At 42.4% G+C, this 12,556-nt stretch overlaps 1 long non-coding RNA gene across 1 annotated transcript; it reads left to right on the top strand.

Annotated features, from left to right (window-relative positions):
• Nucleotides 1–4,951: 4,951 nt before the first annotated feature.
• On the top strand, nucleotides 4,952–11,557 carry LOC140910246 (uncharacterized). Its single transcript, XR_012158496.1, has 3 exons — nucleotides 4,952–5,768; nucleotides 10,340–10,480; nucleotides 11,322–11,557. It is a non-coding gene; the product is annotated as an uncharacterized LOC140910246 (long non-coding RNA).
• Nucleotides 11,558–12,556: the final 999 nt, after the last annotated feature.

Here is a 12,556-nt window from a genome sequence, read left to right as displayed (position 1 = left end):
TGCTCCACATGGCCACATGCAAAAGATGGTATGGTTATTTAATATTTATAATGGCAGAGGAATTCATTCCAAGATTATAGTGAAAGACTTAATGTGCTAAATGATAGAATGATTCTGATATTGAAAAGTTTGGGGCATAGTGTGGCAATAAGGCTGGGCTCTTGAACATAATTATCAATTGGGTTGACTTGTCTCTACTGCGTAATGGTTTATTGGCCAGCTTCTTAAACCCATTCAGCAGGCGTCCTAGAAAATACATCTTTAATCCGGGTCTTTTCTTCTCCTCATCTAAAGACAGCCTGAGGAAAACTTCCAGTTGGTTGTCAGTTTTGGGGCTTACAGTAAAAATGTTCTGAGTGAGAAGGTTTTGTAGAAGACAGATGGCTCTTATTATAGATCTTTGCATTACAAACAGAGTGTAGCCAGTCACATGACAGGAGGTCTTGCTCTCTCTTATTCCTTGCAGGCAGGTGTTCTGTATGGTAGGCCGTCAGACACTTTCCACATTCATAAACATGGAAAAGTTAGAACATGCATTTCCCCTTTGGGGTACTTGTGATTTAAAATCTAACCCACTACTTCCCTGTGCCTCAGGCAGGAGCGTGCAATAATAGTTGGTCGCTGGGGAGCTAAAGATAAAATGAAATAAAGAACAGTTTAAAAAAAAAAAAGCCACGTTCATCCAGCCTGTGTTTGATCAATTCTCAGAAGTAACTTAACATGGAAGGTTTTAGAGTAGCAGCCGTGTTAGCTCACTTCATCGGATGCATGCAGTGGAAAATACAGTGGGGAGATTTTATATACGCAGAGAACATGAAACAATGGGTGTTACCATACACACTGTAACGAGAGTGGTCAGGTAAGGTGAGCTATTACCAGCAGGAGAGGAAGAAGAGGGGTGGGGGGAGGAGGAATCTTTTAACAGAGCCAGAAGTTACCTACTACAGGCCAGGCCCAACAAAGAAAATAACACAATGTCACTAGCCGTCACCTTCAGCCCTCAACTAAAACCTCTCCAGTGTATCATCAAGGATCTATAACCTATCCTGAAGGACGACCCATCACTCTCACAGAGCTTGGGAGATAGGCCAGTCCTTGCTTACAGACAGCCCCCCAATCTGAAGCAAATACTCACCAGCAACCACGCACCAGACACTAACCCAGGAACCTATCCTTACAACAAAGCCTGTTGCCAATTGTGCCCACATATCTATTCAGGGGACACCATCACAGGGCCTAATCACATCAGCCACACCATCAGAGGCTCGTTCACCTGCACATCTACCAATGTGATATATGCCATCATGTGCCAGCAATGCCCCTCTGCCATGTACATTGGCCAAACTGGACAGTCTCTACATAAAAGAATAAATGGACACAAATCAGATGTCAAGAATTATTCAAAAACCAGTCAGAGAACACTTCAATCTCTCTGGTCACTCGATTACAGACCTAAAAGTGGCAATTTTTCAACAAAAAAACTTCAAAAACAGACTCCAACAAGAGACTGCTGAATTGGAATTAATTTGCAAACTGGACACCATTAACTTAGGCTTGAATAAAGACTGGGAGTGGATGTGTCATTACACAGAGTAAAACGATTTCCCCATGTTTGTTCTCTTCCCCCTCCCCCCTGTTCCTCAGACGTTCTTGTCAACTGCTGGAAATGGCCCACCTTGATTATCACGACAAAAGGTTGTTTTTTTTCTCTCCTGCTGGTAATAGCTCACCTTACCTGATCACTCTTGTTACAGTGTGTATGGTAACACCCATTGTTTCATGTTCTCTGTGTAGATAAAATCTCCCCACTGTATTTTCCACTGCATGCATCCGATGAAGTGAGCTGTAGCTCATGAAAGCTTATGCTCAAATAAATTTGTTAGTCTCTAAGGTGCCACAAGTCCTTCTTTTCTTTTAACATGGAAGAACAGTTTTTACCTATACTTCAGCCTATCCATTGAACAGAGTGACATTTTAATTGTGCTGTATCACTGAGTTACTGTATTTTATCCCAATTTCACAAAAAGGGTTTTACCAGGAAGTTAAAGTGGAGCACCATTCAGCACATATCACTTTTATGTGGCTGCATTACTTATTAAACAATTAATCATCCCTTAGAGTTCATTTTTTCCCACTTTTTTCCTTTTTTTTTTTGTACTCGATATTCAATTAAAATTAGAGATAAATTTCAGGGTTGCTGCCAATGCTCTGGGGTTTGGCTAATGACTGAAACTTTGCGGTATGAAATGTCATTGACTTCAGAATCAATACGTCACTTAGATGATGTTGCTTTCTAGATCTTAATCTAGTCAGGCGGCAAGTCTCTCTCTTTGCTGATAGTGATTAAAATAGCTTTGGCTTCCCGGGGAAACCAAATCTGACCACCACCTGTGGCTCATGCACTGATCTGCAGCAGTTAAACTCTCTCTATCATTAAGGGACAGGGTTGGGTAGGAGAATAACGGGAAAGGTTAAATTAGGATTTAAACCGATTTGCCTTCCACAGCAAGGACAAAGAATGCACAGTGATTTATGAAGCAAATACAGAATAGACTGGAGACAGCTGGCTTCCTTTCTGAGTTACTGTGTGATACATTGTGAGTTACTGCAAGTCGTCACAGTTAGATTCCACACTGGAATTCAAGACAATGAAATCATGTAAAGCATCTCGGTTTAATCACCAACATTTCTGTTTTTCCTCCTGGACCCCTGAAACATTCTGGGATTTTACTTGAAATTTGAAATGGACCTAAACCAAATCTGAACACTGTGATACAGCATGGCCAGAAAGCAGCAGGAGAGTGATATAGGAGAGATAGTTAAGTCCCAGGATGAGGAGAAGCCTTATTCCCTGTAGAGGGAAGAAAGGTTTCTATAGATTAATTAAAAGCACCTGAAGCTAGTCACCTGATAAAAACCCCCTGCTTCAATCAGCCAGGGAAAGAAGTTGGAGCAGAGTGCAGTTTGGAGAAGTGCCATGGCTGGCTAGAAGACCAAGACCCTAGGTAAAGAGACACCCGGCTTGTGCAGAGAGAGAGGGCAGGAACCCCCACAAGCTGAAGAGCAGGAGAAGGAAGTAGCCCAGGGGAAGGAAGCACTAGTTTCAAGTGGTTTACCACTATCCCTAGGGCCTCTGGGCTGGGACCCGGAGTAGAGGGCAGGCCCGGGTCCCTCCCTCAACACTGCCCTTCTCTGGGTTACTAGTGGGATAGTAAATACCCTAGTTCAGGGGCAGGAAACTGTGCCCTGAAACCCCCTCCTCCCCCAAGAAGAGGAAGCGCGGGACCCATCATAATCGTACCAGCAATTTGCCACAACACCCACAAACTTTGGGAAAGTTCAAGTCTAGATTTAAACTTTACGGCTTGGGCTTATCTCTCATTGGGAAAGTTTCTACACATCAGAGGGGATCCAGTTTTCCCCTTCCTCTGAAAACTGCAGGCAACCTGCAGTACAATACATGTCTATCAAATTTGCTGGTTAGTCTTCTCCTGGATGTAATATACCCTCTAGGTTTCTGGGCTAATGTAGTTTGCAAGTCCACTTACTTGCCAGATCTCCCATTTATTAGGCTGGCTTCTTACAAAGTTGGTCAAACCTCCTGTGTTTTTAAAATATTGTTATTATGTGGCACTCCAGTAGACTGGTCTGGCTCTGTAATGCTAGCAAGCTGCAGGGAATTGTAAGATAGATTGCCTAGCCATACTCTTTCTAGACCCAAGCAGAACACGAATGTTAGCTGTGGTATCCTGCAGTATTTTTTCCTCCTCAACACTGGCTTTGTTTTTTAATGAACTCTCAATCCTGATTGCTTCTGCTGAATTAATGCTCTAGGCACTGTCTGCTCCTTTGTGTGAGCTACACACAATGTCAGGAAGTTTCACCTCCTGACCACCAGTTCCTGCCTGTTCTGTATCCTCATCTTGTGCTCCCTTGTTTATGTATGGCTTTCTTCCTGGCTCTCCAAGTGTCAGCTTCACACTATCTTCCTTCTAATACAGCTCAGCAGTAACCCAAGTAGCTGCCTTTGTAATGGCTGAAGCTGCAATAAATGCTTCATGCCCCAATGGGGTCTTCACGGCTGTACGCTATTTACAGTCCATTATAATGAAATAACTAAAAACAGGACAGGGAGTAATCTCTAAACAGTGCTGTCTTTTCTCCTTTTCTGCTTTGATTTGGCAGATTGATCAGATTGAGGCTAATATTCTTGTAAGTTGTAGTCCATGCAGATGTGATATCAGACATAATACATGTACCAACCATTGTTAAATCTGGAGAAACATGCCAGGAGAAAACCAGGAGTGGGCTGAATGTCTGCTCAAAATTCAAACCCATTAAATTCTTTGGGGATTCAAAAAAGTTTGGTAAAACTTAAAAGATTTGTTGTTTTTAAATGTCACAGCTCTGTACTTCCTCATTTTGACCAGAAGAGGAAGTGGAAGTACCATCATAAGAGATGCCATTTCTGAAATACTTTCAAGGTGGTTTACATTGAAAGGTACTTGTGAGTCTCACTGGGGAGCTTGTTTCCATGGGATTCAAGACCAAACAGACTCAGGGCTTGTCTATACTTACAGACCTGAAGCTGAGCTGCTGTAGCACTTAGCGAAGATGCTACCTACGCCAAGGGGAGAGCTTCCCCCGGTGGCGCAGGTACTTCACCGCCCCAAGAGGCGGTAGCTATGTTAATAGGAGAAGCCCTCCCATCGACACAACACTGTCTACACTGGGAGTTAGGTCAGTATAACTGCATAGCTCAGGGGTGTGGATTTTCCACACGCCAGAGTGATATAGTTATTCTGACATAAATTTGTAGTGTAGACCGGGCCTCAGTGAAGCTTTAGAGATAAATGTCTCAAATCTAGGTAACTTATCTCTTATCTGTTCCTCCAAATCTTTAATGACCTCCTACTTCATGGTCTAAATAATACATAGGTTCAATGTATAGGGCCTTATTTTTAAAGAGTCCTCTGTCAAACCAGTAATTTTGCATCTGCAATTTTGTGTCCAGCAAAATCAGTTATGAGTGGCAAAATGTGGATTAGATTAATTACAACAAGAGTGCTGCACATGTGATTTGAGGGCCCAGGCTGAGATTGTCAAAGAAGACCAAAGAGACAAGGTGAGTGAGGTAATATCTCTTATTGGACCAACTTCTGTTGGTAAGAGAGACAAGCTTACACAGAGCTCTTCTTCAGACCTCTCTAATATCCTGGGACCAACACGGCTACAGCAACGTTGCCTAAAAAAAGACTAAAGGAGCCAGGTGCTTTGGTGATTTGGAGAATCTATCTGTACGATTTATGAATTCTGGTTGACGTTCTGAAGTTGTTCTTATGAAAATTGTTGTATCATGGAATGCTTCCATGTCTATATGTATCCACCATTGCTGACAAACCTGTAATCATGGCTCTTCCAGACAAGATACAATGGAGAGTAGTTACCCTTAATGACTATACTCTGACTAGTCAACAGGTGTGTAAGGAGTTGGCTGGCATTTGGAAGGAACCAGGTGCTGATGGTGGGATATATAAATTGTGAGAAGCAGAGAACCACCCAAGAAGCTTTGGACAGGAGGAGAAGAGAGGTGTATGCTTTTGTAGGCACTGAGAGGGTGTTTTATCTGTGGGTTCACCCAAGGTCAAAGCAATTGATGCAGACAGAGAGGGACTCCATGACTGAGAAGACAAGCCACACGTTGCAACAGAAGCATCCTGGATGATCCTAGAGAACTCTGACAGCAGCCTGAAGAACACTCTGGAGTGGTGAGGAAATGAAGGAAAGGAAATGTGTGCAGTGTTTTTTTTAAATATAGATCTATGAATTTCTCATGCGATTAAAGATTAATGGTGGTAGGATACTGTGCAAAGTGTCTGTGCTTTGTACGTGTTCTAGCAATGATTTGCCCTTGAAGAATTAACATGTGGCCACGGAACACCCACACAGGTGAAGCTCTAGGAGAGGATGCATTTAAGCTATGGAGGGGTCTGAAGGGCCAGCACTAGTCCCAGGGTCTGAGCAGTTGGGCTGTGAGGTCTCAGCTCCCAGGAGGAGTGCTAGACAGAGGATCTAACCCTGAGAGTCTGCATAGGAATCCCAAACAAGAAGCAGTACCTGGACTTGGTTCAGACACAAGGGGCTTAAAGCACCTGTGGCCCAGTGAGGTGGAGCCCTTTACAGCAGGCTGAGTGGCCAAAAGGAGCACTCAACAAGATCTGTGACAAGTGCCCAACTCTCGTTGACTTGGATGCCTGACTCCCTTAGGGTCTTTTGAAAATCCCAGCCCCGATAAGGTCTAATGTCTGTCATTTCCAGATCTATTTAGAAAATGATCCTCCCCCATGGAAAACTTCAACAATAAAACATTTTGTTTTCATGAATCTTTTCACCAGAAAATTGAGTTGTCATTGAAGAAATGAAAACCAAATATTTTTGGTACCAAAAACTCAAATTTCAGCCAAAAACAATTAAAAATAAATTTTGGTGGGGGTGTTCAGTGTTCTGAAAGTAAAACACTTTACATGAATATTTTAGGCTATTCTACAACCATAGTTGCTATCACAAAAGTTTTGATGGAAAATTTTCAACAAGCCCTAGCTCTTTGCCCCACCAATGAGCGTGCAAAACTGCAGGCACAAAATTGGAGACCATTTAAAAAAAAAGCCCCATAATATGTCATAGCGGATGACACAGTGGGATGGAAGATTAGGAGATAGCCACTTCTTTTGAAATGCCTCGCATACAACAATGGAAACCTATTTCCAGTCAAACACTTTTACTGTAGTTGAAATGAATAGCTACTTACTCAGGAAAAAGAATAGTGCATTATTTATTCTCCAACATGGTGCCACTACCTATGCAATGAAAACCTCCAATCAAAATTGACAGGGGGAGCAGGACCTGTGGGATAGGCTCAACCAGAAGAGCATCAGATTCATTACAAAGGCAGACAGTAAGATACCACCTTCCCAGTGAGAAAAGCTGCTGAGAATCCCCTGCCTTTATTAATGGGGCCCATGAGTGAATCTGCAGCGGTGATGTATCATATTCATTTAGGGAAATGATATGCTGGGAAAATGCATTATTTTAAAAAGCAAGAGAGTGGATTAAAACAAGTCTGTGCCATAAGGAAGCTCAAATCTCTCACGATATATGCTGATTTTCGGGTGTTCCCCATTTACACGGCTGTTTAAGCAAGCACTTTAAATGGAAATGCACTTGACATTTCTGTGACTAGCTGTAATCAAACAGCATTAGAATTCAGCTGATCTCATGCAAGATGATTAAACAAATTTCTTGTTCATTCCTAATTCTTTTTAATGGGATTATGGAGGAAGAAGACATGTTCATGAAAATGATCCCCAGATGGAAAATGGTGTCTGAAAATGAGCTTGGAGGGGTATATATCTATATATATATCTGTATATTTACAAATTGGAGTGTCTCTCTTTGAACAGCACCAAGCACACTGTCAGCACTCAATTAATTACCGTAACAAGGTGTGGCTAAATCCCAGAGCTTTACACGGAAAAAGTGCCTGCCTGTCATAGGTGCATGTTCTCTCCTGCAGTTTTTGCATGTTGCACAGCAACTGGATTCTTGTGCATGCATATATATATATAATGCAACTAGCTGTAATCTCTCTCTCTCTATATATATGCAAGAATCCAGTTGCTGTACAACATGCAAAAACTGCAGGAGAGAACATGCACCTATGACAGGAAGGCACTTTTTCCGTGTAAAGCTCTGGGATTTAGCCACATGCTGTTACGGTAATTAATTGAGTGCTGACAGTGTGCTTGGTGCTGTTCAAAGAGACACACTTCAATTTTTAAAAGAGCTTCACCCCAGCTTTTCATAGATGCTAAGGCCAGCTGGGACCATTATGATCACCTACTCTGCCCTCCTGCATATCCCCTGGAACTTCCCCCAAGATAATTCCTAGAGCATACCTTTGTAGAAAAACATCCAGTCTTGAATTTTCATTTTAGTAGATACAATATTTCATCCACAATTAATTGTACATGCAATCACAGTACACAGCATAAAGACCACAATACATCAGATTGCACAAAACTATCTGTCTTCAGGTTTTATACTCCTGCACATCCTCATGATATCTGAGAACCTTCCACAAGAACTCCACAAGCAATAGTAAAATCCCTAGTGAGCTTGTGGGAGTTTCTGCAGTGTCTTCTTGAATGGGTAAAAATCTTTGCTTGGGTAGGAGGGTGATCTTGTTTGTCTGGCTTTTTCGTCTGTCAGTTTTTTTGCTATGCTGGAGAGGCTTTGTTAAAGAGGAAAGTTTTGAAGTGCTCTCTAAAGACAGTCAGACTCTGGGTTCACCTAATCTCTTATGGGAATTCTTTCCACAGCCAGATCCCTTTAGCTGACTACACTCTGTCCACAGCTCTCAAGAGCTATACGCTGGGCTTTGTGATCTGCTTTGGCCCAGAGAAGTACAGACACCTTGGCAGCTCATAGATTGAAATTCAGTCTTCAGTGTAGCTGGGGCTTGGTCCATTAATTGCTTTAAAGATTAGGACCAAGGCCTTACATTGGGAACTGATGAGGATGGAGAGCCACTGAAGGGATTGACGCATAGGCTAGATGGGCTAACAACAGTCTAAGCCAGGCAGAAAGCATCGGCTGCATTTTATAACACTTATCACCCTGGTACATGAGCACTGGATGAAACAAAGAGGCACAAAAGACAGAATAAAAGCTGTTTTCTTCTCTGGGTCCACCGGGGCTTCAATTTTTTATTTAAGAGCATTATTTCAGGGGAGGGTTTTATTGAAAAGGTGAGTGTTGCACCTTCATTATACTTGGCCTCCTCCTGATCCCTGCTGATGCAGAGTTTCCCAGTTGGGTCTACTGCCAAAACTGCTCTCTCCCCAGAGCCTGATAGTGAGAACCTGGTTTGTTCAGCTGTATTGTCCCTATGGAACATAGCTGGCTTGGGAAGTGTCAAGGTTCCTTCCCCACTCTGAACTTTAGGGTGTAGATGTGGGGACCTGCCTGAAAACCTCCTAAGCTTACTTTTACCAGCTTAGGTTAAAACTTCCCCAAGGTACAAACTATTTTACCCTTTGCCCCTGGACTTCCACTGCCACTACCAAACTTTATCTGGGTTCCTGAAAAAACGTGGTTTGGACACGTCTTCCCCCCCCCCCCAATCCTCCCAACACTTGCACCCCACTTCCTGGGGAAGGTTTGGTAAAAATCCTCACCAATTTGCATAGGTGACCACAGACCCAAACCCTTGGCTCTTAGAACAATGAAAAAGCATTCAGTTTTCTTACAAGAAGGCTTTTAATAGAAGTAAAAAGGAATCACCTCTGTAAAATCAGGATGGTAGATACCTTACAGGGTAATTAGATTCAAAACATAGAGAATCCCTCTATGCAAAACCTTAAGTTACAAAAAAGACACACAGACAGGAATATTCATTCTATTCAGCACAGCTATGTTCTCAGCCATTTAAAGAAATCATAATCTAACACATACCTAGCTAGATTACTTACTAAGTTCTAAGACTCCATTCCTGTTCTGTCCCCAGCAAAAGCATCACACAGACAGACACAGACTCTTTGTTTTTCTCCCTCCTCCCAGCTTTTGAAAGTATCTTGTCTCCTCATTGGTCATTTTGGTCAGGTGCCAGCGAGGTTACCTTTAGCTTCTTAACCCTTTACAGGTGAGAGGAGCTTTCCCCTGGCCAGGAGGGATTTCAAAGGGGTTTACCCTTCCCTTTATATTTATGACAGGAAGTAACAGTGGTCTCTAAGGTAACTAGGTCCCAACCTATTAAACACCTTGTTGAACACCAACATTTTGAAATCTTCTGTGAGGCAAATGAGGAGCCAGTTCAGTTTGCAAAGCCTACCGCTGTTGAAGTAGCTTTATTGACGTGAATAATGCAAGTCAAGGAATTCAGAGATAAGGGTGAAATCACGCTCCTCCCCACATATTTCATCAAATCCTCTCTGTTCAAAGACCACCTCCAATAACTGGGCTGGATGATTCCAGGGAAGCCTGGAATTCCAACCCTAATTGTGAATTTCCTGGGTTCCAACAGTTGCCTCTGTTTCGTAATAACATAAGGTGTTTTTTCTGTGTTTAATTTCCTCGTTTCTGTTTTTTAAAGATAAAGGAGTATTTTATGGGAAACAATAAAATGTGTGTTATTCACCTCAGCCACCAGAACAGCTCCAGAAATGTTAGTCTGTTCTCTCAGGACAGATCTGTTATAGCAATTATAACATGCATTCCAGGAACGTTATACATTGAGCAAACCTTCACTAATTCTCTCTCTCTCCCTCCCTCCCTCCCATAGGAACTGGCTTCTTGCAGGCACATCCTCACATCGGCACAAAGTCCCATGGAAGTCAGTGGAGCTTGGTTCAATCACAAGGGTCAGATCCGATTGCAGGAGTGGGACCATACATATCTGATGGCATAATGACTCCCTTGTGAGGTAGGTACTTAATATCTTCTGATTACCCATCTATAAAATGGACAAACTGGAGGTGCAGAGAGTTCAAGTGACTAGCCTCAGCTCACACAGTGAGTCATCAGCAGAGCCAGGAACAGAACTTGTGATCTCGACTTCCATATTCCTGCTGTATCTACCAAAAAACACTGCCACGCTCTGTGTATATACTTGCAGGACTGCACACAGTATGCTTTCTATTTAGCAAAGCTAGTCTGATGTATTCAGCTAGCCTGATGATGAGGGAGAAGACATGTTGATGAAAATGGTGTCTTAAAATGAAGTTGGATGGGAATGTCTGTGTGTGTGTGTGTGTATACACACACAAGAATCCAGTTGCTGTGCTACATGTAAAAACTACAGGAGCCATCATGCTCAGTGGGTCATATTCTAGCCTCACATCCTGGCAACCTGAAGCTGAACAGATGCTTACTAGTGCTGAATGGAGGTCAATTAAGGTAGAAGGTGGCCCTGGGTGATTATTGATAAACATGCTATGTTCCCAAAGGGCTAGAGTGAGTTCATCAGGTAATTATATGGTTGGGCAATTTTTCAAATTCTTCCATTGGAGCTGGTCTGGGATGTGGTTAGACAATATGGTCTGTGTGATATCGAAAATAATATTGATAGAAAAAAGGTGCAGAATATGTTACAAATCTTGAGTAGTTTGATCTGTGGATGCGTGGGGAAGGAGAGGTTAAAGGGAGCTGTTCAGGTAAGTGATCAGGATTATGTATGAATGACTTGCCCGATTTACATTTTAAATCCAATCTACTTGGATTATTTGTATCTATACATTGATCAAGCTTCATTTCTTTTGTTGCAGGTGCCATGTATGTAAAAATCCCCATTTACGATTCTTTCTTCCTTTCTTTCAAAATCAGCTTAAGCCACATTTTCCAAATTGTGCAATTTAAAAACCAAAGAACCAACACCCCCTCCCTCCTATCCAGGCTTTCTAATGAAAGTGCTGACTTGACCTTTCTTGTTGGCATAAGCAGCTCTTCTATAACACTGATGAGAACTAAGAAGGTTAGCCTTTCTTTCCTCTGTATCTTACATACTTGCTGTGTTAAAAAAGAAGAAACTCTCCTTTGGGATCGACTTCCAACTTCCTCTTTATTTTATTTTTGGGCCTTTTTGTTCCCAAACTCTTTCTTAAAGAGGTTTTTGTCAGAAACAACAAACTCATCCACCCGATGGCAACCCAACAGTCATTTGGGCACCACAGAGCCATAGCAGGAGAAAAAGGGCTGAAGCCACATCTTTCCCTTTTTGGATTTGGACAATGGAGGTGGAAAGTCACCTGCTCCCTCTTCTGCTCCCTTGGCACTTCCAGACAGTAATGGGAAGAACACCATTTGGGCGGACTCTGCTGGACAACAGGGTATCTTCTCTTTATTTTTATTGTATGGGTTGGTCTTGCTCCTTGCCTTCTTGTGGGAGAGAGCCCCATTTGTTTCTAATTCATCCAATCCTGGCCAGGGCATCTGACAGTGCCCACAATTAAAGCATAATCTTCTATCACTTCAGCTAAAGGAGAAGCTCCATTAATAGGAGCAATAGTAGGCTGTCAGCCTCTTTGTGGACTGGCCACTAAAGGGGAATAGGACAAATTCAAGACTTTTTGGAAGTTCTTTAGTCAAATATAATTCATTAGGCTTAATACAGGACAGAGAGGGTAAAATTCTATGGCCACTGATGTACAGAAAGTCTGCCTAGAAGATGATCTGGTGGTTCCTTCTGGCTTTAAAATTTATGAATCGCATTCAGCCAGACAGCACCATACATAAAATGAATAATTACATGATCTCCTTGATGCAATCACTGTCCTTCCTCAGCGCCTTCCCTTCTCTGCTGTTTCCTTCCCTGTCTAATGGCGTCACATTAAACATGTGGCTGTAAGGTCTTCCAGGAAGTGGCTGTTTGATTTGTACAATGCCTAGTACACTTTTGGGCACTGTAAAATTAACAATAATAGTAATGATATAGAGGAAAATGCCACCTTTCTGGCTTTCTTGGTCCAGGGAGCTGACTATTTCAGACCACGAACTGGGGAAA

Source organism: Lepidochelys kempii, chromosome 4, assembly GCF_965140285.1.
Source record: "Lepidochelys kempii isolate rLepKem1 chromosome 4, rLepKem1.hap1, whole genome shotgun sequence".
Taxonomy (NCBI): Eukaryota; Metazoa; Chordata; order Testudines; family Cheloniidae; genus Lepidochelys; species Lepidochelys kempii.
Note: the sequence above shows the minus strand (reverse complement) of the source record. Positions and strands in the feature narration are given on the sequence as shown.